Source organism: Tamandua tetradactyla, chromosome 1 (genome assembly GCF_023851605.1).
Source record: "Tamandua tetradactyla isolate mTamTet1 chromosome 1, mTamTet1.pri, whole genome shotgun sequence".
In the NCBI taxonomy this organism is placed as follows: domain Eukaryota; kingdom Metazoa; phylum Chordata; class Mammalia; order Pilosa; family Myrmecophagidae; genus Tamandua; species Tamandua tetradactyla.
Window position 1 is genome coordinate 216,466,316 of NC_135327.1, and position 24,032 is coordinate 216,490,347.

At 38.6% G+C, this 24,032-nt stretch overlaps 1 pseudogene; it reads right to left on the bottom strand.

Moving 5' to 3' along the window:
• Positions 1 to 2,736: 2,736 nt before the first annotated feature.
• LOC143682715 (ras-related protein Rap-1A pseudogene) lies at positions 2,737 to 12,585 on the bottom strand (annotated as a pseudogene).
• Positions 12,586 to 24,032: the final 11,447 nt, after the last annotated feature.

The following is a 24,032-nucleotide window of genomic DNA, read 5'->3' on the forward strand; positions in this document are numbered from 1 at the left end:
GTGTATTTATGCCCTATTTGGTTGCATTTATTTATTTATTTTTATTTGTTTAGAGAACTAGATTTACAGAAAAATACATCCAGGAAATACAGAGTGCTCATATACCACCACCACCCCAAACTCCCTCCTCCATGGTTTTCCCTATTATTAGCGTTTTGCATTAGTGTGGTAACCTGGTTACGATGGAAGAAAGAATATTATTATAATTGTCTTATTAACTATAGTCCATAAATCACATTAGGGTTCACTGCTTTTGATCAACTGTCCTATGGGTTTTTAAAAAGTTTTATTCTAGTAAACATGTATGAAACTTGGATTTTTCCTTTAACCATATGCAAATATATAATTCAGTGTTGTTAATTACATTCACAATAATGTCCTACCATCACTACTATCCATTACTAAAACTTTTCTGTCACCCTAAATACCCCAAATCAGTGAAACTCAGCACTGATTAAGCACTGACTTTCCTTCCCTTCTCCCACTCAGGCTGCTGGTAACCTGTATTCTAGTTTCTGGCCCTATGAATTTGCTTATTCTAATTAATTCATACAAAGTTTGCCCTTTTCTGTCTGATTTATTTCACTCAGCACAATTTCTTCAAGGTTCTTCTATGTTTTTGCATGTATCAGAACTTCAGCCCTTTTCACAGCTAAATAATATTTCCATTGTCTGTATGTACCATCTTTTGTTCATCCATTCATCCATTAACAAACACTTGGGTTGCTTCCATCTTTTGACAATTGTGAATGACATATAAACATCAGTGTGGAAATATCTGTTTGGGTACCTGCTTTCAATTCTTTTGATATATAACTAGAAATAGAATTGCTGGATAATATGATAATTTTATACTTAACTTTCTGAGATATCGCTAGAAGGTTTTCCACAGCAGCTGCACCATTTTACATTGCTAACAACAATGAATGAGTGTTACTGTTTCTCCACATGCTTTCCAACACTTTTCTGTTTTTTTTCAATAGTCTAGTGGATGTAAAAGGGTATCTCATTGTGGTTTTGATTTTCATTTCCCTAATAGCTATGATTTTGACCATCTTTTCATGTGCTTTTGGAGAAATGTCTATTCAAGTGTGTTTTTCATTTTAAAATCAGACTCCTTGTTTTGTCTTTCTGTTCTTGAGCTGCAAAATCTCTTTTAATATTCTAGATATTAAACCCTTGACGGATATGTGGTTTCCATATTCCCTCTCATTGTGTAGATTGTCTGTTTACTTTCATGATGAAGTCTTTCGTTGCACAAAAGTTTTAAATTTTGATGTAGTCCTGTTTATTTTTTCCTTTTTTTTCCTCATATTTTTGTTGTAAAGTCTAAGAAACCATTGCCTAATAAGACTTGGAGATGCTTCCCTATATTTTCTTTGAACAATTTTATTGTTTTGGTTCTTTTAATTAAGTATTTAATCCATTTTATGTGGATTTTCATATATGGCATGAGGTTCAACCTTCATTCTTCTGCAAGGGGATATCCAGTTTTCCTGGTATCATCTGTTGAAGAGACTATTCTTTCCCCATTGAGTGGGCTTGGCACCTTGTCAAAAGTCAAAAGTCAATTGGGGATTTGGTTCCTGGTGCCTGCCTATGTTAAAACAAAACAAAACAAAAGTCAAGTGGGGGCCGGACCATGGTGGCTCAGCAAGCAGAGCTCTCGCCTGCCCTGTCAGAGACCCAGGTTCGATTTCCGGAGGCTGTCCATGTGAAAAATAAATGAAAAACTGAAGTCAATTGGCCATAGATGCGAGGTTTCTTTCTGAACTCTCAATTCAATTCCATTGGCCTATATGTCTTTCTTTCTGTCAGTACTATGTTGTTTTCAGTTTTTGTAGTTTTACAAGCTTTAGAAGCAGAGAGTTCGAGTTCTCCAACTTCAGTGTTCTTTTTCAAGATGGCTTTGGCTATTCAGGGCTTCTTATACCCTTACATATAGATTTGATGACTGGCTTTTCTATATCTGCAAAAAAGTCTCTAGGAATTTTGACTGGGATTGCATTGAATCTGTGAATCATTTTTAGTAGATTGACATCATTTTTTTAAGTACTAAAATTTAATCATTCATAAAGGCTGTAATTTAATCTGATAGTAAAACACAAGAAGCAATGTTAGAGGTGGTTTAGTATATTATATTTTTCAGTTTGAAAGCTATAGAAGTTGGTTATGCTAGTTTTTTCCTATAAAAGACTTATTTTTCCTAAGCATTATGCACAAATAATTTTAATGAGAATATAATGAAAGAATGATATTTCATAATTTTAAAAATATAAAATGATGTCAATGACTCAAAATAGTTATCTGCTGCAATGCAAAGAGGGGAAATTTCATTATCTATATCATTACACCTATAAAGTATAGTGGTTCAACTTTTTAGTGCTTGACAGGAAAGAATCATGATAAAAAGGTCAATATGAAATCATTGGATTATAGTAGCAATATCTAATGTTTGAAATGCATCCATGTTCTTTTGAACAACCATATTAGAGTAAATTATATTTATTTTCACATATGTTATGATTACTGTTGCAAAGGAGATATACTATTTTGTCTTGTTTTCCAAGAGATGTGCACAGAGCATTTTTCTCCAGGGAACTTGTGCAAACCAATATAAGATCTAAATTCTTCACATACTATACAAAATAGGAGAAGCCCTTCAGATTTATTTTTTGAAATACGGAATGCTGGCACTTTCAGTTAGGCAACAGTTCTTCATTCCTGTAATCTGGCTCAGACCTGCTGCTTACTATGGGTCCAGAGCAGCCGACATGATTTCTTTTTAGGCTTCTTCTCTTCCAGTGGTGTTTTTCTATTTATCTGTCTGAACAGATCATAAAATATCTCATTAACATCGATCTTTGACTTTGCAGAAGATTCTAAAAAGGCACAGTTATACCACTGTCTTGCTAAATACTGACTCTGTTCTTTGCCAACTACTCTCTCATCTTCCAGGTCGCATTTATTGCCAACCAAAATCATTGGAACACCTTCTGTGTCCTTAACCCATAAAATCTGTTCCCTCAGGTCCTGTAAGTCATCAAATGTACACTGAGCTGTAATAGAATATACTAGTACAAAACCTTGGCCATTTTTCATATACAGATCCCTCACTGCTGTAAATTGCTCTGTCCCTGCTATACCCAGGATTTGGAGCATACACTGTTGACAATCTACTTCAACTTGCTTTCTGTAGGAATCTTCTATCATTGGAAAATATTCCACAAAAATTCTCTACTTCCCCACATCTCCTAAACCAAGCCACTAGCTTGTACTCACACACGGTGTGGTCTAAGTACTGACAATCACCTCCCCCCACCATCCTGTGGCTCTCCACCTCCTCCTCCTTCTCCCACCTCTTGGCCACAGTTCTTGCTCTGGTTCTGAATGGTGACCTAGATTGACATCTTAAGGATATTTGGTCTTCCAAACCATGAACATGGAGTGTCCTTCCATTTACTTAGGTCTTCTTTGATTTCTTTTGGCAATGTTTTATAGTTTGTCATGTATAAGTGCTTTATGTCCTTGGTTAAATTTATTCCTAGGTATTTGATTCTTTTCCTTGCTATTGCATATGAAAATTTTTATGTCTTCTTCAGATTGTTGATTAGTAGTGTATAGAAACACTATTCATTTTTGCATATCGATCTTATACCCTGCCACTTTGCTCATTCATTTATTAGCTCTAGTAGCCTTATCATGTATTGTTGGAATTTTCTGTATATAGGATCATTCTGTTTGCAAATAGGGAAAGTTTTCCTCCTTCCAATTTGCATGCCTTTTGTTTCTTTATCTTTCCTAATTGCTCTGACTAGAACCTCTGGTACAATACTGAATAACGGTGGGTGACAGTGGGCATCCTTGTCTTGTTTTACATCATAGAGGGAAAGCTTTCTGTCTTTCATTATTGAGTTTGTTAGCTGTCAACTTTTCAGATTTACCCTTTATCGAGTTGAGGAAGTGTTTTGGTTTGCTGAAGCTACCAGAATAAAACATACCAGAAATGGAACGGCTTTTTAATAAAATTTTATTGATACAATAGCATACAAGCACATACATTCTTAACATACAAACATTCCGTACATGGTGCATAATCAATGGCTCACAATGTCATCACATAGTTGTATATTCATCACCATGATCATTTGTTAGAACATTTGCAACACTCCAGAAAAAAGAAAGAAAAAGAAAAAAGAAAAGACTCATGCATATCATACCCTTTACCCTTTCCTCTCATTAACCACGAGTATTGGAATGGCTTTTTAAAAAGGAATTAAGGTACAAGTTTACAGCTCTAAGGTCATAAAAATTAAAAACAACAGAATCGATGACTAAAGTTGGTTCCTTGAACAGGCCATTAAAATCAACTCTCCTTTAGCTAGACTGATAAAGAAAAAAAAGAGAGGATACAAAAAACAAAAATCAGAAATGATTCAGAAACTAAGAAGATACCTTGACTCAAGAAAGGCCCATGTTTGTCACATCGAAAGCCACATAGCATGTGTCTGCTGGTCATTGTTCCTGGTTCTGTTGCTTCCAGCTTCGATGCTAGTGGTTTCCTCTTTAAGCATCTGTGAAACTTTGCTTAGCAACTCTGGGACACAACTCTGGGTTCTGGCTTGCTTACCATCTCATGGGAAGGCACATGGTGATGTCTGCTGGACTCTGCATCCCCAAACTTCCGTGTCTAGGCTTCTCTGTCAGTTCTGAAGCAGCTGTGTCTCCTGGGGCTTCTGCATTTCCAATGTCTGTGTCTGTATATGAATCTGAGGTTTCTCCTAAGTGTTTCCCACTCTCCTTATTTTTTTGCATGGGCAGGCACCAGGAATCGAACCTGGGTCTCCGGCATGGCAGGCGAGTACTCTGCCTGCTGAGCCACTGTGGCCCGCCCAGTGTTTCCCCTTTTAAAGGACTCCAGTAAACTAATCAAGACCCACCTGGAATGGGTGGAGTCACATCTCTAGCTAATCAAAAGTTAACACCCACAATTGGGTGTGTCACAGCTCCATAGAAACAAATCATTTAAAAGATACCATCTCACAATATTGAATCAGGATTAAAAGAAACATGGCTGTCACCACCAGATTGGATCAGGAGAAAGGACATGACTTTTCTGGGGTACATAAAAGCCTCAAACCAGCCCAGGAAGTTTCCTTTTATTCCTAGTTTTTAAAGTGATTTTATCAAGAAGCGTGCTGGATTTTGTCAAAAGCCCTTTCTGGGTCACTTGAGATGATCATGTGGTTTTTCCCCTCTTCATTCTATTAATATGCTATATGGTACATAATTCTGTTATTGTGTTGATGGATTCAGTTTACTAATATTTTGTCGAGGATTTTTGCATCTATATTCATAAAAGACTGTTCTGGTTTGCTAGCTGCCAGAATGCAATATACCAGAAATGGAATAGCTTTTAAAATGGGGAATTTAATAATTTGCTAGTTTACAGTTCTAAGGCCGAGAAAATGTCCCAATTAAAACAAGTCTATAGAAATATCCAATCTAAGACATCCAGGGAAAGTTACCTAGGTTCCAGAAGGCTGATGACATTCAGGGTTTCTCTCTTGGCTGGAAGGGCACATGATGAAGTCTGCTAGGTTTCTCTCCTGGCTTGTTGTTTCCTGTAACTCCCTAGGAGGTGTTTTCCTTCTTCATCTCCAAAAGTCACTGGCTGATGGACACTCTGCTTCATGGTTCTGCAGCATTCTCTGCTCTCTCTGAATCTCATGGTTCTGCAGCATTCTGAAGCTTTCTCCAAAATACTTCTTTTATAGGATTCCAGTAAACTAATTAGACTCACATAGAGTGGGTGGAGACACGTCTCCACCTAATCAAGTTTAATACCCACACTTGATTGAGTCGCATCTCCATGGGGAAAATCTAATTGCAGTTTCCAATATACACTGCTGAATAGGAATTAGAAGAAATGGCTGTCTTTACAAAATGGGATTAGGACCGAAACATGGCTTTTCTAGGGTACATAAATCCTTTCAAACTGGCACAAGGACCTTGATCGGTAATTTTCTTTTCTTGTGGTATCTTTATTTGGCCTTGGTATTAAGGTAATGATGTGTTACACAACGAGTTAATGAGTGCTCCCTCCTCTTCAGCTTTTTGGAAGAGTTTGAGCAGGATTGGTGTTAATTCTTCTTGGAACGTTTTGCAAAATTCATCAATGAAACCATCTGGGCTTTTCTTTATTGAGAGGTTATTGATGACTAATTCAATCTCTACTTGTAATTGGTCTGTTGAGCTCTTCTATTTCTTCTTGACTCAGTGTAGGTTGTTTATGTGTTTCTAGGTATTTATCCATTTCCTCTAGGTTGACTAATTTGTTGGCATACAATTGTTCATAGTATCCTCATAATACTTTTCATTTCTGCAGTGGTATTGTCCCACCTTTCATTTCTGATTTTTGTTTTTTGTATCCTCTCTTTTTTTTCTTTATCAGTCTAGCTAAAGGAGAGTTGATTTTAATGGCCTGTTCAAGGAACCAACTTTAGTCATCGATTCTGTTGTTTTTAATTCTCTGTTTTGTTTATCTCTGCCCTAATCTTTATTTCCTTCCTTCTGCTTGCTTTGGCTTTAGATTGCTCTTCTATTTCTAGATCTTCCAGTCATGGGAGTAGGTCTCTGATTTGAGATTTTTCTTCTTTTTTAATGTAAGCATTTAGTGCTATAAATATCCCTCTTAGCACTGCCTTCGCTGCATCCCATAAATTTTTATATGTTGCATTTTATTTTCATTTGCCTCAAGATATTTCCTAATTCCCTTGTGATTTCTTTTTTGGCCCTTTAGTTGTCTAAGGGGGGCATTATTTAATTTCCATATAAATGTGGGCTTTCCAGTTCTCCCTCTGTAATTGATTTCTAGATTCATTTCCATTGTGATCAGAGACGGTACAGTATATTATTTAAATATTTTTAAATATTTTGAGATTTGTTTTGTGACCTAACATATGGTCTATCCTGGAGAGTGATCCATGTGTACTAGAAAAGAATGTATATTCTGTTGTTATTGGGTGAAGTGTTCTATATATGTCTGTTAGGACTAGTTGGTTTATAGTATTGTTCAAGTCTTCTGTTTCCTTACTGGTCTTCTACCTAAGTGTTCTGTACATTGTTGAAAGAGGTGTGTTAAAGTCTTCTATTAATATAGGACTATGATTCCCTTGAAATCTGTCAATATTTGCTTCATATATTTTGGGGCTCTGTTGTTAGGTGCATATATATTTGTAAGTGTTTTATCTTCTTCTTAAATTAACACTTTATCAATATATATAATAGTTTTTACTCAAGGTCTTGCTTTAGTTTCCTAGGCTGCCCAAAGCAGATACCATGAAATGGTTTAGGCTTAAACAGTGGGAATTTATTAGCTTACAAGCTTACAGTTTTGAGTCCATGAAAATGTCCAAATCAAGTCATCGTCAGGGTGATGCTTTCTTTCTAAAGACTGGCTGCCAACAATTTTTGGCCCTTCTGTGACATAGCAAGGCACATGGCAGTGTCTGCTGGTCTGTCCCTTCTCTTCTGGATTTTGTTGACTTCTGCTTCTTGCTTCCATGGCTTTCTCTCTCTCTGTATTCATTCCATTTTTAAAGGACTCCAGTAAGAGGATTAAGACTCATTCTGAATGAGTCTTAACTGAAGTAGCCTCATCAAAAGTCCTACTAATAAGGAGGTATATGGAAATGTTGTATATTTCACGTGACTTCTCTGTAAACTACGACCTTTCTAACTAAGAAAAAATGAACAATAATTTAAAAACTTATGTTAAATGAAAGAAACCAGGCAAAAAAATACGACAAATGATTTCATTATATAAAATGTAAATATAAATAAATTTATAGAGACAGAATTAGATTAGTGATTAGTTGGGACTGGGGAAAGATAGAAGGACTGAAGAGTGACTACTAAGGGACATGGCATTTTACTTCTTGGAGTAAATGGACATGTTCTAAAATTGATTGTGGTGATAAATGCACAAGTGATCAATGAAAGGGAGGGGTAAGTGGTATGGTATGTATAAATTTTTTTTCTGTTTTTGTTTTATTTATTTTTCTGAATAGATGCAAATGTTCCAAGAAATGATCATGATGATGAATATGCAACTACATGATGATATTGTGAATTACTGATTATATATGTAGAATGGAATGATCAAAATAGGAATGTTTGCATTTGTTATGTGTTTTTTGGTAATTAAAAAAATAATAAATAAATTAAAACATAGCGCTGTAAAAAAATAAAAAAAGAAAGAAAAGGGTCCTACCTACAATGGGTTCACACCCACAGGAGTGGATTCAATGTAAAAATATGTCTTTCTGGGGTACATACAGCTTCAAACCACCACACATCCCTTTTATCTGATATTAGTATAGCTACCTGAGTTCACTTTTATTATTTGCGTGGCATATTTTTTTCAAACCTTCACTTTCAGCCTGCTTGTGTCTTTGAATTTAAGGTGAATCTCTTGTAAACAGCTTATATTTAGGTCATTCTTTTTAAATCCATTCTCCAATGTCTACCTTTTGACTGGAAGGGTTTAATCCATTTACATATAAAGTAACTACTGATATTGTATGACTTTTGTGCTGGTTTGAAACTGTTATGTATCCCAGAAAAGCAATGGTCATCTAATCCAATCTTGCAGGGGCAGACCTTATGATTAGGTTGTTTCCTTGGAAATGAGACCCTGCACATTCAAAGTGGGTCTTAATCCACTTCCTGGAGTTCTTTAGAAGGGAGACATTTTGTAGAGTGCACAGATGCTTGGAGAGCTGATACAGACATTTAGATATGTTGAGAGAGCTGTTTGAAGACAGGAGATGGGAGAGAAGGACAGCAGACATTGCCATGTGCCTTCCCACGTAATAGAGAAACCCTGGACATGACTGGACTTTCTTGAGCGAATGTATATTTTTGCTGATGCCTTAATTTGGACATTTTCATGGCCTTAGAACTGCTAATTTGTAACCAAATAAATCTCCTTTGAAAAAGCCAAGCCATTTCTGGTATATTGCATTCTGGCAGTTTAGCAAATGAAAACAACTTTCTTTTGTCATTCTGCTATTTCATCTTTGTAATTCTTATTCCTTTCTTGTCCCTCAATTCTTCCATTATGCCAGTCTTCATATTTATTTGATTTTTTGGTATTAAACATTTTGAGACACTTATAATTTCTTTCTGTACATATTTTTCAAATATTTTCTTTGTGGTTACCATGGGACTTAAATCTAATATCCTAAATCTATAACAATTATGTTTGATTTGTTACCAACTTAACTTCAGTAACATACATATACACTATTCCTGTACTCTCTGTCCCCCACTTTTGTTGCTGTTTATTACAAATTGTATCTTTATATATTATATATCCTAAACCATAGATTAATCGCTACTTTTTTTTCATTTAACTTTTGTAACCGTTACTTTTAATGCATTTGCATTTTAGAAATTGTACAAAGTAAAAAGTGGAGTTATATACCAAAAAATACAACACTGGTATTGTACTGGTATTTATAATTACCTTTATCGTTACCTTTTCCAGACATCTTTATTTCTTTATGTCACTTCAACTTACTGTTTGGTATACTCTTCTTCCACTCTGCATTGTTTGCATTGTTTGTAGAGCAGGTCTAGTGATGACATTATCTTGGAACGTCTTAATCTCTCCCTCAATTTTGAAAGATAGTATCAGTGGACATAAAATTCTTGGTTGACAATTGTTTTCTCTCAGCACTATAAATATTTCATCCCACTGCATTCTTTCCTCCAGGGTTTCTAATGGGAAATCAGCACTTAATTTTATTGAGACTTCTTTGTGTATAACTCATTACTTTTTTCTTACAGTTTTCAGAACCTTCTCCTTGTCCTTGGCATTCCACATTTTGACTATTATTGGTCTGGGCATGTTTCTCTTTGAGTTTTTCCTTTTTGAGGTTTGTTGGGATTCTCAAATGTGCCTATCTTTTGTTAAATTTGGGGAAATTTCAGCCATTGTTTATTGGAATATTCTTTCTAACTCTTTCTCTTCTCCTTGTAGGTCTCCCATAATGCACACATTGATATGCTTGATGGTGTCCCATCTTAGGTCTCTTAGGGTTTTTGCTTTTTAAAATTCTTTTTTCTTTCTGCTCCTTAGTCAGAATCATTCTGATTATCCTTCTTTTAAGTTCACTGATTCTTTCTTTTGCCAGATCCAACATGTTGAAACCCGCTAGGGAATTTTTCATTTCATTATTGTTGTGTTCTTCAATGAGATATTCTCAGTTGGTTCTTCTTTAACGTTCCACTTTATTCTCATATTGTTCTTTCATTCTTTTCCTGATATCCTTTAGTTCTTTATTTGTTTCTTTATCTTTTTGGGTTTTTATTTTGTTCCTTTGCATGGATAACCATCATTTCCTATTCTTTGTCTTATAAGCTTTTGTTACACATTAACCATTTTAATATTTTAAAGTGTTAACTCTAGGATTTAGTCCCTGAGCTGTCTTGTTCCTTAAGTTTGTATCCAGGTAGTGATAAAACAGAGATTTCCTTGAGTGCCAGGAGTTAACAAAAACAAACAAACTAAAAAATCACTTTCACGGTCTTTGTAAATTAGCTCTGCATTGACTGGTGCTTTTCTTTAGAGTTTAACCCTCATATCAAGAATATCAGGCCAAGGCATATATGAAGTTCAGAATCCTACTCTCTTTTATGAGCCTGTGTTTTGTACTATGCTCAGCTTGCTCATGGCCTCAGAAATTTCTCTATTTATAGAAATTTGAATACCCCCTCCATTCCTTATGAAATAGATTTTTTTCCCTTCAGTTTCTTTATTGTATGACATAAAAACATCCCTTTTTTTCTGCTTTGCCATAGGCCACTTCATCTTAAATGTTTCTTACATCACTTTAGCTCTCTGCCAGCTGCTTCTGTCTGGAGAGCAAGTTCTGGGAAGTTGAGCCTGAGAGGAGTTTCCTTGTTCAGTCTTTCAGGCACTGATATATAGGCATTCTAGCATCTGCATGGGATTTTTTCTGTACTCTCCAGAAAAGGGCCAGAGACTCCCAATGGGAGCATTGCTGGCTCCCCAACGCACTGGGGAGGGAGATGAAGAGGGGCCCACAACAGTGTCACAGGCTTCTCCTACCATTTTAATAGTGATGTCTTCTTTCTTTCTTTCTTTCTTTTTTGATCTAATAAAGTTTTAATAGCTAAAATGTAGAAAGATCTCCTAGAACTCACCAGCAATAAAGATAAAACAATTTTTAAATGGACAAAGGACATGTCTACAAAGATATACAAATGGCCAATAAGCCCATGACAAGTTGCTCAACATCATTCATTAATCAGTAGGGAAATGCAAATTAAAGCCACAATGATATACCACTTCATAGCCACTAGATTTAAAGAATGGAAAATAAGCGTTGGCATGGATGTGTTACGTTATTGGTGGGAATGTGAAATGGTGCAGCACTGTGGAAAAACAGCTTGGCAGTTCCTCAGAAAGTTAAATACAGAAGTACCATGTGACATGGCAATCCTACTTGTATATATTCAAAAGAATTGAAAGCAGGGGCTATAACAGATATTTACATAATTATGTTCTTAGTGGCATTGTTTACAATGGCCCAAATGTGGGAGAAACCTGAGTATCCATCCATGGATGAATAGATAAATGAAATGTGGTATATATGTACTATGGAATATTATTTCATGAGAAGGATTGATGTTCTGACACATAGTACAAGATGGGTGAGCCCTAAAGACTCCTGCTGAATGAAATCAGACAGAAATGGACTAATATGAGTGATCACACTAAAATGAAATAATTAGAATGTGCAAATTCATAGAGACAGAAATTAGAATACAGTTTACTTGGGGGAGGGTTGGGGTTAGGGAATGGGGAGTTAATGCTTAATGTGTACAGACTTTCTATGTGAGATGATAGAAAGGTTTTGGTAATAGGTGATGGGTGATGGTAGCACAACACGGTGAATATAATCAATACTACTGCATTATATACTTGATAATGATTAAAATGGGAAATGTATGTTTTGTGTATATATCTCTCTATATCTCACACAAAAATAAAAAACTATTTTCCTCTAAGACTTTTATATTTTAGTTTTTGCATTTTATCTTTAAACCATCTAGCTTTTATGTTTGGACAAAGTATGAGGTGGTGATATAACTTTATTTTTTTCCAAAAGAGGGTGGTCATTTAATTGCCTCAAAGTCATTTAATCCATGCTTTCCAACTGATTGAGAATTAGGGCCCCAATCCCCATGTGTCAGTAAGAACTGCCGAGGAAAGCACAGGTCCCTCCCCTGTGTACTTTCCTTGCCAGGTCCTCTCTTCCTATGGCCCGTCTTTTCTCTTTTGTGTTGTCACCATCTTGTTTGTTCCTTCTGCATTTAAGCTTCCCTGCACTGACAGAATCCACCTTTGACTTTTTCCTTTGCTGTTCTTACTCTCTCTGGGGGCATCTCTGTCCATGTGCTGCTTCCTTGTCTGTACCACCTGCTTCTCCTCTGGGTACCTTCCCGCCTCCTGCTGTGTTTTCTCCTTCGGTAGCTGTCTTTGTGGCCCATGTGGGTCTCCCAGGAGAGGCAACAGGAATCTTCTCTGGGTTGTGCTCTGTAGGGACCAGAATTTCTTCCTTGCACAGCTGGGCTTGGAAGCCAAGGGTATTTGAAGAAATGACACTGTTTTCTCTGACAGTGGCTTAGAGATCCTTGTCTTTGTTTGGATGTTTGAATTCTGGACCAGGGAGGAAACTGGCCTTCCACTGTTTTTAGCCCTTTGTAGGAACTGGGAAATTTGTGGAACCTTCTGAAGGAGAGTCTCTACTCCAGCATTAAAGGTTGGGATCTGGTGTGGCCTCTTACTCTTTACAGAGAGTCTTCTGTCACCTTCCTAAAGCAAACCTTTGGTTGTAATCCTCTGGCTCTCTGCTTTTTAATATAATTCTCAAGTTTATGTTGAAAAGAGTCATATGGCTTAGAATTTTCCATTATTTCTATGGATGATTCTCTGCTGGAGTCACCGCCAATGTACTAGTTTACTGAAATAAATGTCCACACACAGACGGAACCCTCACCTCAAGTCTGCAAGTCTTTGCCGTTGCGTAAGTAGAAGTCCCGAGGGCCTCACAGAGAGCCCAAGTCCAAGCAGGGCCTGGTTGGAATCGGCAGAGAAAGTAAGGAGCCGTGGTGCTGGGCAGAAGTTTTACTCTGAACTCTTGGAGAAGAATCCTAGCTGTGTTTACTTGATTCAGCACTTGCCTAGTTACTATAACCCTTTAACTCTTTGCCAGAGTTTTGAGGAAGATGGCTCTGCCTCACAAATAGTTTGTGAAGGAATGGAATCCTGGAATATCTTATGCCATCATCTTTGGTTTTTATCTAATAGGAAAGTTGGATTTCCGGTGCCCTAAAAACATATAATTTAAATGTTGATAAATATATATCATTTAATATAAACCAGAAGATCTAGCTATTGATATTGTTAGTATTTCAGCTGTAAGCCAGCAGAAAAGACTTCATGGAGCAGCTGATGTTATTTCTTGAAGAATGAATTAAGAGGCTGAAAGATGAAAGACATTCTAGCATGATGGCATGGCATGTGTAAAAGGAAATGGGAGGGAAGACCATGGCTTATTCTGAGAAGTTTGGAGAGACCAGCACACAGAAACCTCTTCCTCTCGGCTGGGTAGGACTGCTCTCCACAAGACACATCCCTCAGTACTTATCAGAAGGGGGAAGCACTGATCACCCTCAGCTTGGGTGCTTGGACTCAGAAGGGGGCCACTAAATTCATTTCCAGGAGTGAACTCCAAGGGTTAGGCCTGAGAAACTAATGAAATGACTGGTCTGAGTAAGGGACCTGAAGGAAGTCCATATTGTACACTCTCCACAGCCAGAGAGAGGGCTTACAAACCAGAGGGGACATAATTGTAGGTGCGGGTGAAGTTCGTTTAAAGGGCCTAGGGCAGTGTAAACACCTATAAACGAGGAATCCTGGGCTGAAGAACAGCAAGGCAGGTTCTCGAGAGATAGGTTTGTGGATTGCTGAAGCGCCTTCTGTATCTTTCTAAGGGGCTAAGTTTTTACACTTTCCTACGGACAGGGGTGAACGGTAGACTGTATAATTTTGCAGTGTGGAGAATGTTTAGGAAGGAAAGAAGGAAAGGGATCAAGACAGTGATTCCATGTTCATTTAGGATGCTATTGCAATGCTTCCAGGGACTCTGTGGAGGTTTAGGGAAGATAATGATTGTAGAAACGCAGAGACTCTGCAGGAGTTTCTGGGATAGAAAGGTAGGATCTTGCATTATTGCATGAAGGAGAGGAACGAGGAATGGTTTTGTGTGAATGGTGTTTAATGGAAATGCAGTTGGAGTTGACCTGTTTAAAAGGCTGTACACTGTATGGGGATGGAATTTGGAATAACTAAAAGTAGCAACAGTGAGAGCTTAATTTTCTCCTGGCACAGTACTAACTACTTTACATGGGTTATTTCATTGAATCCTTATTGCGACCCTGTGCAGGGGTATTATTATCCCCACTTTAGATAGGGGAGAACTGAGGCACAGAAAGATGAAATGAGCTGACCAAGTTGACTCAATCCATAATTGGCCAAGCTGGATCTGGACCCCATGTCCATCTTTCCCGTAACCACTGTGTATAATGGTTGCCTTCCCAGTATGTCAAGTTGTAATTCGGTTTGAAGGTCTGACACATTCCAGGATTTAGAGGCCAGGTTGGGCAGACCCACTAGGGTGCATGTGCATGAATGATAGAGGAACCCAGGCAAAGAGCTCATAGGAGGGAAGACACTGGGTCCAAGAAAGGGACCCTGGCAGGGTGGTGTAGGGGGTGAAGCTCAGGGGTTCAGTCCACACCTTTGCCCCTGGGTCTTGTGTTAGACCAATGAATGGAGCACATGGTAAGAGTGAAGGGCCTGTTCCATGTACGGCTTAAGACATTGCAGAACAGGTGGGGAAGAGTAGACTATGTTGGCAGCCTCAGGAGGACACAGAGGCCCAGTGAGAAAGCTGAGCAGCTGGGCATCTGGGTTAGATAAATAGAGCTGTCTAGCCCTTGTCAGAGTGTTTGGAGGCTTAGGGGTCTGAGATGGATGCTTCAGGGGCCAGACAGCAGAAAATGGACATCTCCCTGTGGAGACAAGAGGGTTCAATTCTCACAAAGATGGATGACACTCGGGGGGGGGGTGGTTTCTAATGAAAATTCCCTTCATTGAGGAATAATTTAAAGAAGACTAAGGTTCCTACAATTCTGTGGATGTGATAGAGTCAAAGACATATTGCTTTGCTACTGTAACCCTATTTTTCCCCTCAGGCTAGTGCATGTAGCACAGGTTCTACAATAAATAATAAATAATAACAGCCAACATTTGTGGACAGTTTACTCTGTCCCAGTTATGGCATTAAGTGTCTACAACATTATCTTATTTAACCCTGAAAATAATACCATGCAGCAAAGTAGGACTAGAGGAGCTAACTCCGAGCTCCATTGAGAATTAAGTTTCTGAATCACAGGTCCTATAGTCTTATTATAAGTGTCTCCCTTTTTTTATCGAATTAAAAGTTCCAAGTTTGAATCCTTCTTTTATAAATCTAAGGCTACTCTAAAGATGGCCAGAGTGTTCTCTTGTTCTTCTTTATTAAATTCTAACCGTGAAATTTGTTTTCTCAGCAGATTGGATTTTCTTGGGCTCCCTGGAGGTGTGAAGTGACATCACCCTTTAAGCAGCATCTAAAAATGTTGTGGCTAATTAAAAAAAAAAAATAGAAATTTTGAATGCCTTCTTAATTATATTTGACCACTTGAGCGTGCTGAGGGAAAACTCTGGGTAGACAGCCTGTTCTGCAATTTGTTTTTAAAACAAGCTTTTCAGACTCACAGGCTGAGAGGAATCTGTTTAAAGGGTATACACTGTGAATCACAGTTTCAAAGGAAGACGACAAATACAAATCTCAGCCAAGCAATTTGTAAAACTGGATCGCTGACAGAAACCCAGGAAGCAGCAGATAAACAACTAAACAAAACAACAAAAATGCAGTCAAGTGCCTTGGTGTAACCTAAAGTGATGCAGTGGAGTGAGTCTCAGAATGGAGCCTGATTGGTATGAGGGAGCAGAGATTTTCAGAGGCATCTTTAGCTTGAAAAGCTGAGAGGCCGTAGAAAATCTGAGCCTTGAGAATATTCTGGAACTGAGAGTGGTGCTCCCACATTTGGTGCATGAGTTGTCTTTGCCTGCCTCGAATGTGTTTTCAGTTTTCCGTGGAAAAAGGAAACTGAATGTTTCTTAAATTAGATTCATATGCTTTACTATTTTATTAACTCAATCAAAGCAATTCTATTGCATTAATTTATTTCCTGATCTTATCCTCATGATTGATGAAAATAATAATAAATAATAGCGAACACTTATTGAGCTCTCTAATTTCAAGCTATGTCTAGAGTCTCTCTGCTTCTCACGACCTCCACAGCCACCCTGGGCCACGTCTCAATCATCAGGTTACCCCATCGCCCCGCAAGGCTCTTCTGTTTCCCCCCTTTCTGCCCCGCAGTTGATTGTCTGCACTGCAGCTAGAGCCATCCTTCCAAACCCTTAGTTAGACCTTGCAACTCCTCTGGTCAAAACCTTGCAAAGGTTCCCATTTCATCTGCAGCAGAAGACGCATCCTGTGGTGGCCTTGTCATTCCTGAGCCTCTTTGCTGGCATGGCCCCCCTCCCCCACTCTGCCCTGGCCCAGCCCTCTGGTCTCATCACTGCTGGGTGAGGAGGGCAGGCACGCCCTTCCTCCAGGGACTCAGCACTGCTGCTTCCCTCCCACACATCTGCATCACTTCTCATCTGCCAAGGCTCCAAGTGCCAGCTCTCCAAGATACCTACTCTGACCTTATTAAAAATTGCCGCTCACCGCACATCACTGCTCCCCCTTACTCCATATTTTCCCTAAACCTTTATCACTCTCTCCTAAGCCTACTGCATAGAAAGTCAATGAGAGTGCTGTGGGACCTGTATAAACAGAGCCACTGCCAGTCTGAACTGGGGGGGTTCAGAGAAGGGACACATTGGAGGAAAAATAACTTCAGAGGCAAAACCATGGAGGCTGAGGTCTGAAGTCAAGAAGCCTCGGGCCAGGAGAGTGAACCCACCCAAGCCCATGGAGAGGGTGAGTTTGCCCCGAAGGCAGAGGATGGGCCTTCCACCTCGTTGCAGTGGAAGAGTCATGCTACCTCAGGCCTTGGAGAGGGTGAAGCATATTCCTTGGGGTTTAGGGAGAGCCTGGCTGCCACCACTTGGAAGGGTTAAGCGTGTGCCCCAAAGATGGCAGAGAGCCTGGGTGCAGCCCCAATACTTGGAGAGGATGGAGCCAAGAAAAAGGTGGGCTCCCCAGTGTCCCCCAAGGTTGCATTTGGAGAGAGGTGGGCCACTGCATAGGCCCTTGGAAAGGGTGGGACTGCTGTTTTCAGAAGCCCTGAGATAAATGACTCTCAGACTTTGAAATAATGGACTTTGCCCTGTGGGTTTTTGAAGCTGCATGGGCCCAGTGACCCCTGTGTCCCTTCCTCCCTATGGAAATGGGTATATGTATCCTATGAATGTTCGTCTTTTGTATGTTGGCAGCAAATAACTTGTTCTGCGTTTCCAGAGCCAGAGGATAATTTTGCCTTAAGACTGTCCATGCCTTTAACTAACTTTGATGAGACTTTGTACCAATTTTAATCTTGTACTACTCTTGTATTTGAAATGTTACTGGAATGGTTTAAGGATTTGTGATATTGTTATGAAATTAACGTATTTTGTATATGGGGAAAACATGTCTTTTTTAGGATCCAGAGGGTGGAATATGCTGGTTTGAAAGGATGTATTTCCCCTAGAAACAGTTTTACTGTACTTCTGTATTAGGTTGATTGTGTGTCTCATCCCATTTGAATGGAAGCACCACGAGGGCAGGAATTGCTGTCTATTCTTTTCATTGATGTATTTTTAGTACCTAAAATAGTGCCCGTCACATACTAGATGCTCATGACATATTTGTTGAATGAATGGACGGATAAACAGATGGACACATTTAGACTTTGCTGGGCATTGCTCTAAGCACTTCCCTAAACTCTAAGTCATATTTCTTGACTCTAATCTTCATTACTGCCCTGTGAGGGAGGTATTTGTTATTATTCCCATTTTACAGGGGAGCAAACTAAGTCCCAGAAAAGTTAATGAGCTTGTCCAAAACCACACAACTGTAAGTGGCAGAGCCTGAATAAATCTAGGCAGCCTACCTCCAGAACCCACTTCCCTAATCATGAAAAAACAATTGGTTTTAGGCTTTATGTATTCATTTTAAAATTTTGCTTGATCTTATGTTTAATTTCCTATTATGCTGTCTTAACAGGACACAAGTTTTTTATACCAAAGCCTTTTTTCACATGTGAAAGAAAACCATTAGTATGTTCTTTTTAAGCATACATTATTTAACATATTGCTTGTACCAAAGAGCCTTGAATTAGTTTAGAGAGAGGACAAAAATTCAGATTAGAGAATGGAAATATTTACCTTAAGGGAAACCTTGGTTTTACATTTTCTTTTAAAAGAGGATTTATATTATATGATGAAAACGTATTTATACTCAATAGTTATGCTACTGAATAAAAATATCATTTTTTGAAAGCTGGTAAATATGAGACAAAATTGCCCAAGCCATAAGATTATAAATCTAGGGTTTTGTCCTTAATGTTTACATAGATTTAGTAAGTTTTCAGGGCTTTTATCTCTTTAAAACAATCAGATATTTGTAAATGATACTGTGTTTGGGGAAGCCCAGACTTAACAGTAAAGAGATACATAAAAACAGGATTTTATTACAAATTACAGTCTGTGCTGAGTTATCATTTTTTCAAAGCTCTCCTCATAAATTGGGTGTGTCTAAGTTTACTTGAGAGGCAAGGGAGAAATCAAGGATAACTTCTGTGTTTCCCTCATTCTGTTGAGTTTGCTTAAAGATTTTTTGCAAAGTTCAAACATATGATTGATTTAAACATTAAACTTCTTATATGATAAAGTTCCTCCTGGCATCTCCTAACACTGAGCCAGTCCTGGTTATTTAAAATCACATTCCTGACTATCACCTTTCCTACAAAGTTTCATTCACTTTGTTTTTAGGAAGAGGATGGTTATAGGAAGCAGTAAAATTGAGTTTATGACCATCTTCTTGATATTTCTTGAACTTTCTGACAATACTTCAGCAGTCCTTAGAAGTGAGAGGGGATAGCATACAACGGAATCCTTTATTAGTAGTAATTTTTGTAAAATTACACCAACTCCTCACAAAAAGCTCATGGTTTTGGAAGTATAGACTCTTAGAAGGGACTTTCATAACCATTTTATACAGCCTTCTAATTCAGAAATTGTTTGTTTGCTAACTCTACTGAATTATAGCATAGGAAAACAAAGTTACCATTGATTTCCTAAGTTCTTTTAGATACATTATTTTTGCTGTTGGAAAATGGTTTATGATTAACATGGAAAAATACAGCTATATAATAATAGTGTCCATCTCAAATTTAGCTGCGTTAGTGGAAACAATCCTTGTGGGATTAGATGAAGCCTCTTTCCTTTGAGCAACTTCTCCATTTGACTCGGGCTCTCTAACAATGCAAATACGGTCGAGGAATCTGATCTGAGTCTTTGAAGAAATATGCCATGAAATTGTCACATCCCAAAGCTCATTCACTGCTTACTAATTTAGAAATTTCTCTCCCAGGAGAAATAATTTCATCTCCTACCTCAATTTTTCAAGCAGTAACAATCGACCCTGATGGAATATTATGTCTAACTTTAAAAGGAGGCTCTTGGGTGGTTTTCATTTGGCAATTATAGAATGTTCTCTCTTTGTAAATGTAGATATTTCTGAAAACAAAAACAAAAACACATATATTTGCCTACCAGGCAATTTTCAAAACATTTAGCTCTGTCATGTTTTTCTGATTTAAAGCCTTAGCTTTTTATCTTTGATTTATCTAATGTTCCTTTGGCTCTAAGGATAATTAAGTGTACGTGGACCTTAAATTTTCTCATCCAAATCTCTACATCTTTTATTATCAGGAGGAAGACCATATTCTCCTTCTGTTTTCACAATTTCACAAAATCATCCCCTGCTTTAAGGAGCATTTCCGATCATCTGCTAAGATCTATTCCCCTCCACTTACGGGTCACATGGGGGTGCAAGGGTCCCACGCCCCATCAGGATGGTCACTCACCCAAGATTGGTTCACGAGTCCACTCCCCCTGCCCACCCCCTCCCATGTCTCTGTATGTGCATGTTTTTGATCATTGAAAATTAAATACCTTAAAAGACAGAACCTCAATAGTGAATATTTTACAGCACAGTAATTCACAAGTTTTAAGCTGGTCCCATGGGCTGGGACCTCACAGTCATGCTGTGCCTGTCTCTAGCTTTACAAAGACCACTACAGACTGCAACGACCTGCTTTTGTCTCTCTTCCCTAGACTGCGAGCTCTCTGAGGGCAGGCGGAGGAGCTTACCTTCCCAGGAGGGCAGTGCCTGGCACACAGTAAGCGTGTAATGACTGCTCCTCGGGTGGATGCAGTAGGACAGTCAGATGATACCCCAGAACAGGGAGCCCAGGGAAACAAGAACCATCCAAAGCCATGGTTTTCATTTTATTTATATTTACTTTATTTTGCCTTGAAATATTATATGAATTCTGGGGAGGGAGAGGAACAGCTAATACTGAAATTGGTTTGCATTTCTAGTGTATTCTCCATTAAAATGAAAATAAATGTCACCACCAACACCCCCTATTTTTCATCCCAAAAGAAAGTACAGGATTAAAAGTTTTACAGCTGATCCTCTTATAAAGGGGCCATCCTTACACAGATTTTTGATGATTGACTGCTGGCGTCGCTCTTTCATTCAAAGAATGCTTATCCAATGCTAGTCTGTACCGGGGTCAGAGCAGTGAACAGAGTATTTCCTGTAGGGCCTTCATTCTTGAACAAGAAAATATCAGATAGTAATATGTGCTGTGCCAATCATTCAAGTCGATCAGGGGGTAGAGAGTAATGGGGGTGGGGGGGTGACTTTAGATTGGACGTCCAGGGAAGCCCTGTCTGAGGAGCTAACATTTGAGCTGAGACCTGAATGACAAGCAGCAGATGTGAAAATCCATGGGAAGAGGATTCCGGGTGGAGGAAGTGAAGTGCAGGGGCCCCGTGGGAGAACTGGGCTGAGCTCTGCACGACTGGGAAACAGAAATTCTGCAGGTGGGTCTGGAGCACGGTGGGCTGGGGAGAAGAGTGGGAGGAAAAGGAGCTTGGAGACGTGCACAGGACCGGATCTCACAGGGTGTTCTTCTACTCTAACTGTGATGGAAAGTCATTCAAGGATTTTAAAAAGAGGAGTGGCCCAATCTCATTCTTTTTTTATTTTTTTTGCATGGGCAGGTACCAGGAATCGAACGTGGGCCTCTGGCATGGCAGGCGAGAACTCTCCCTGCTGAGCCACCGTGGCCCACCCTAATTCATCTTTTTAAAAAGAGCTTTCTGGGTGGGAACTGGCAAAAGTGAAAATAAAGACACCAACTAGGAGGCTATTGTGTTATCCAGGCACAAGGTGGAAGTGGCCTGGGCTTGGGTGCTAGCAAAGGACCTGAAGAGAACTGGGCAGATTCCAGTGAGTTTGGGAAGTACAGTCCATAGAATAAGAGTGTGAGGGGAAGGGAAGACTCAGGGCGATTTTCAGGTTTATGGATTGAGCAGCTATGTGGATGGTGGTGCCTTTTGCTGAGATTCCGAAGCCTATGGAGAGAAACGGATTTTGGGCGAGCGTGGCATTAGGTTTCAAAAGTTCTTTTTCGCGTGTATTAGATTTGAAGCATCTTTTCTGCATCCAGAATGAGATGTTTTGTATGCAGATAGAATTAGGAGTCTGGAATTCAGAGGAAAAGTGGGGGCTGGATAACTGTATCCATTTCTCTATCTACCCATCTATCTATCAAAGTCAAAGGAAAAAGTCAAAGACACAGATGCTACTTAAACCCATGTGACTGGATGGGATTATCCAGGCAGCCAGGAGAGATGGTGAAGATAATGGACTGATCCTTGTGGGACTCTAAAATTTAGTGACTCTGCAGGCTTTGGATATTCAGCCAAGGAGAGGGAGAAGTAGTAGCCAGAAAGGTAGGAATGCAATATCATGGAACCAAGAGAAGAAATAGTGTAAAGTGTTATTGAAAGGCCAAGTAAGGAATGAACAGAGACATGACCGTTGGCTTTGGAAACCAGGTAGTTATGCAAAAACAACATCAGTGGAAATGTGTGCTCAGAAACCTGATTTGAGAAGGTTTATGAAAACATAGAAGGTGAAAGTGAGGATAGCAACACCAGACAAGTCTTTCAAAATGTTTTGCTTTAAAGAGTAGCAGAGAAATAGATGAGGGACAAGAGAAGGTGGTTGGTCTTTTGCTTTTATTTCACAATATGAGATTCTATAACTTGCTTATATAACAATGGGAATAATTCAATAGAGAGGGAAATATTGATGAACAATTTGGGGACCAAAGTTCTCGAGACAAGAAGAGGTAAGAAACATGGAATTTGAGTTATTGTCAGTAAGAGTGTTACTAAGAGTTTATTGTGATGAAAACAGGATCATTCTAGAACTCTGCCTGTAGAATAAATAAGAGTAATTTTGATGATGATAGTGAGATGGCAACCATTTAGTAAGCACTTTCTATAAGTGCTTCTTTATTTTTCACTCAGACAATACTTGGATGAAAAATAAATGATTTCCTTTTTACAGATGAGGAAGGGAAGGCTCAAAGAGTTGGATTTGACCAAGATACATAGGTGAGAAATCCAGGATCCAAATCCAGGTTGGTTGACAATGAAGAGCCTTGATTACTCAACTATAGGCAGAGTCAGGTTTTGCAAGTTCCCCTGCAGACACCTCTCCACCCTGTGCTTCTCCGTGTCCCTCTACTCCTTGTGCGTCTACCATAGCACACCTTGGCTTAGTCACTTCTGGTTGTTGCCAAGATACTGGCAGCCCATCATACTTGGTGTCCAAGTGGTTAAATTTAGAGGTTGCTTCATTTTTTCCTACTTGAAATTATTAAATCACCTCTCCCATGACTAAAATGGTTATCATTGCTATGCCCAAGTGCTCTTTTTAACATCCCAGCCACTGCCTGAAAACAAAAAGTCCCGTGGGAATAAATATGATCTGTTCAGGCAAGTTCTAGCAAGCTGTGGATAAAGTTATTTATATTTTCTAAAGGCGCTTGCTGTGGACTTCGTAAATAAATGTGTGCATGTGTTTGTATTGCAATCTGCTTGAGAACAAGAACTGTGTGTTTTACTACTACTTCCTTTATAATTCTCTAGGAGCTTGGTATGCAGAAAAGATGCTCAAAAGAGAAGCTATTGCCTGGTGTTTGTGGAAAGCTAAGATTCTTACTATTTTCCCCTATCTAGGTCATAAAGAGCTCCAGGGAATGAAAACTTCATTGGGTTGGCTCTTGATTGAAAAAGACTTCCTTCCATTTTTAACTTTAACCTGTGGAATGATCAATCACTAAACTTTAAAAATACGCTGTTCTTTGTGCCTGTATGCCATACAAGAAATCCTTATTATCTGGGGATAAAATGGTCACTTAAATTAAGAAATCCACTTCCAATGGGGAACAAAATTTCATGCCAACTATTTTTTGTTTCGTGTTTAAACTGGGATTTATCTGGAAAAATGTAACTTTAAAGATGTAAAAAGCTTTCAAAAACTTATATTCAAAATTCATATTTGAGAAAATTTAGTTTATATCATATTATAAATATGTACAAGTCTCAAAATAGACAACAAAAGCATGAATTAGTTACATAAGGGTGAATTTTTCAGACAAAATTGTATAATATAGCATCTTTTGCTTCCTGGATGATTTTGCATTCTGATCGTAAACAGAATTATTTTTACAAAAAATGTCCTAGT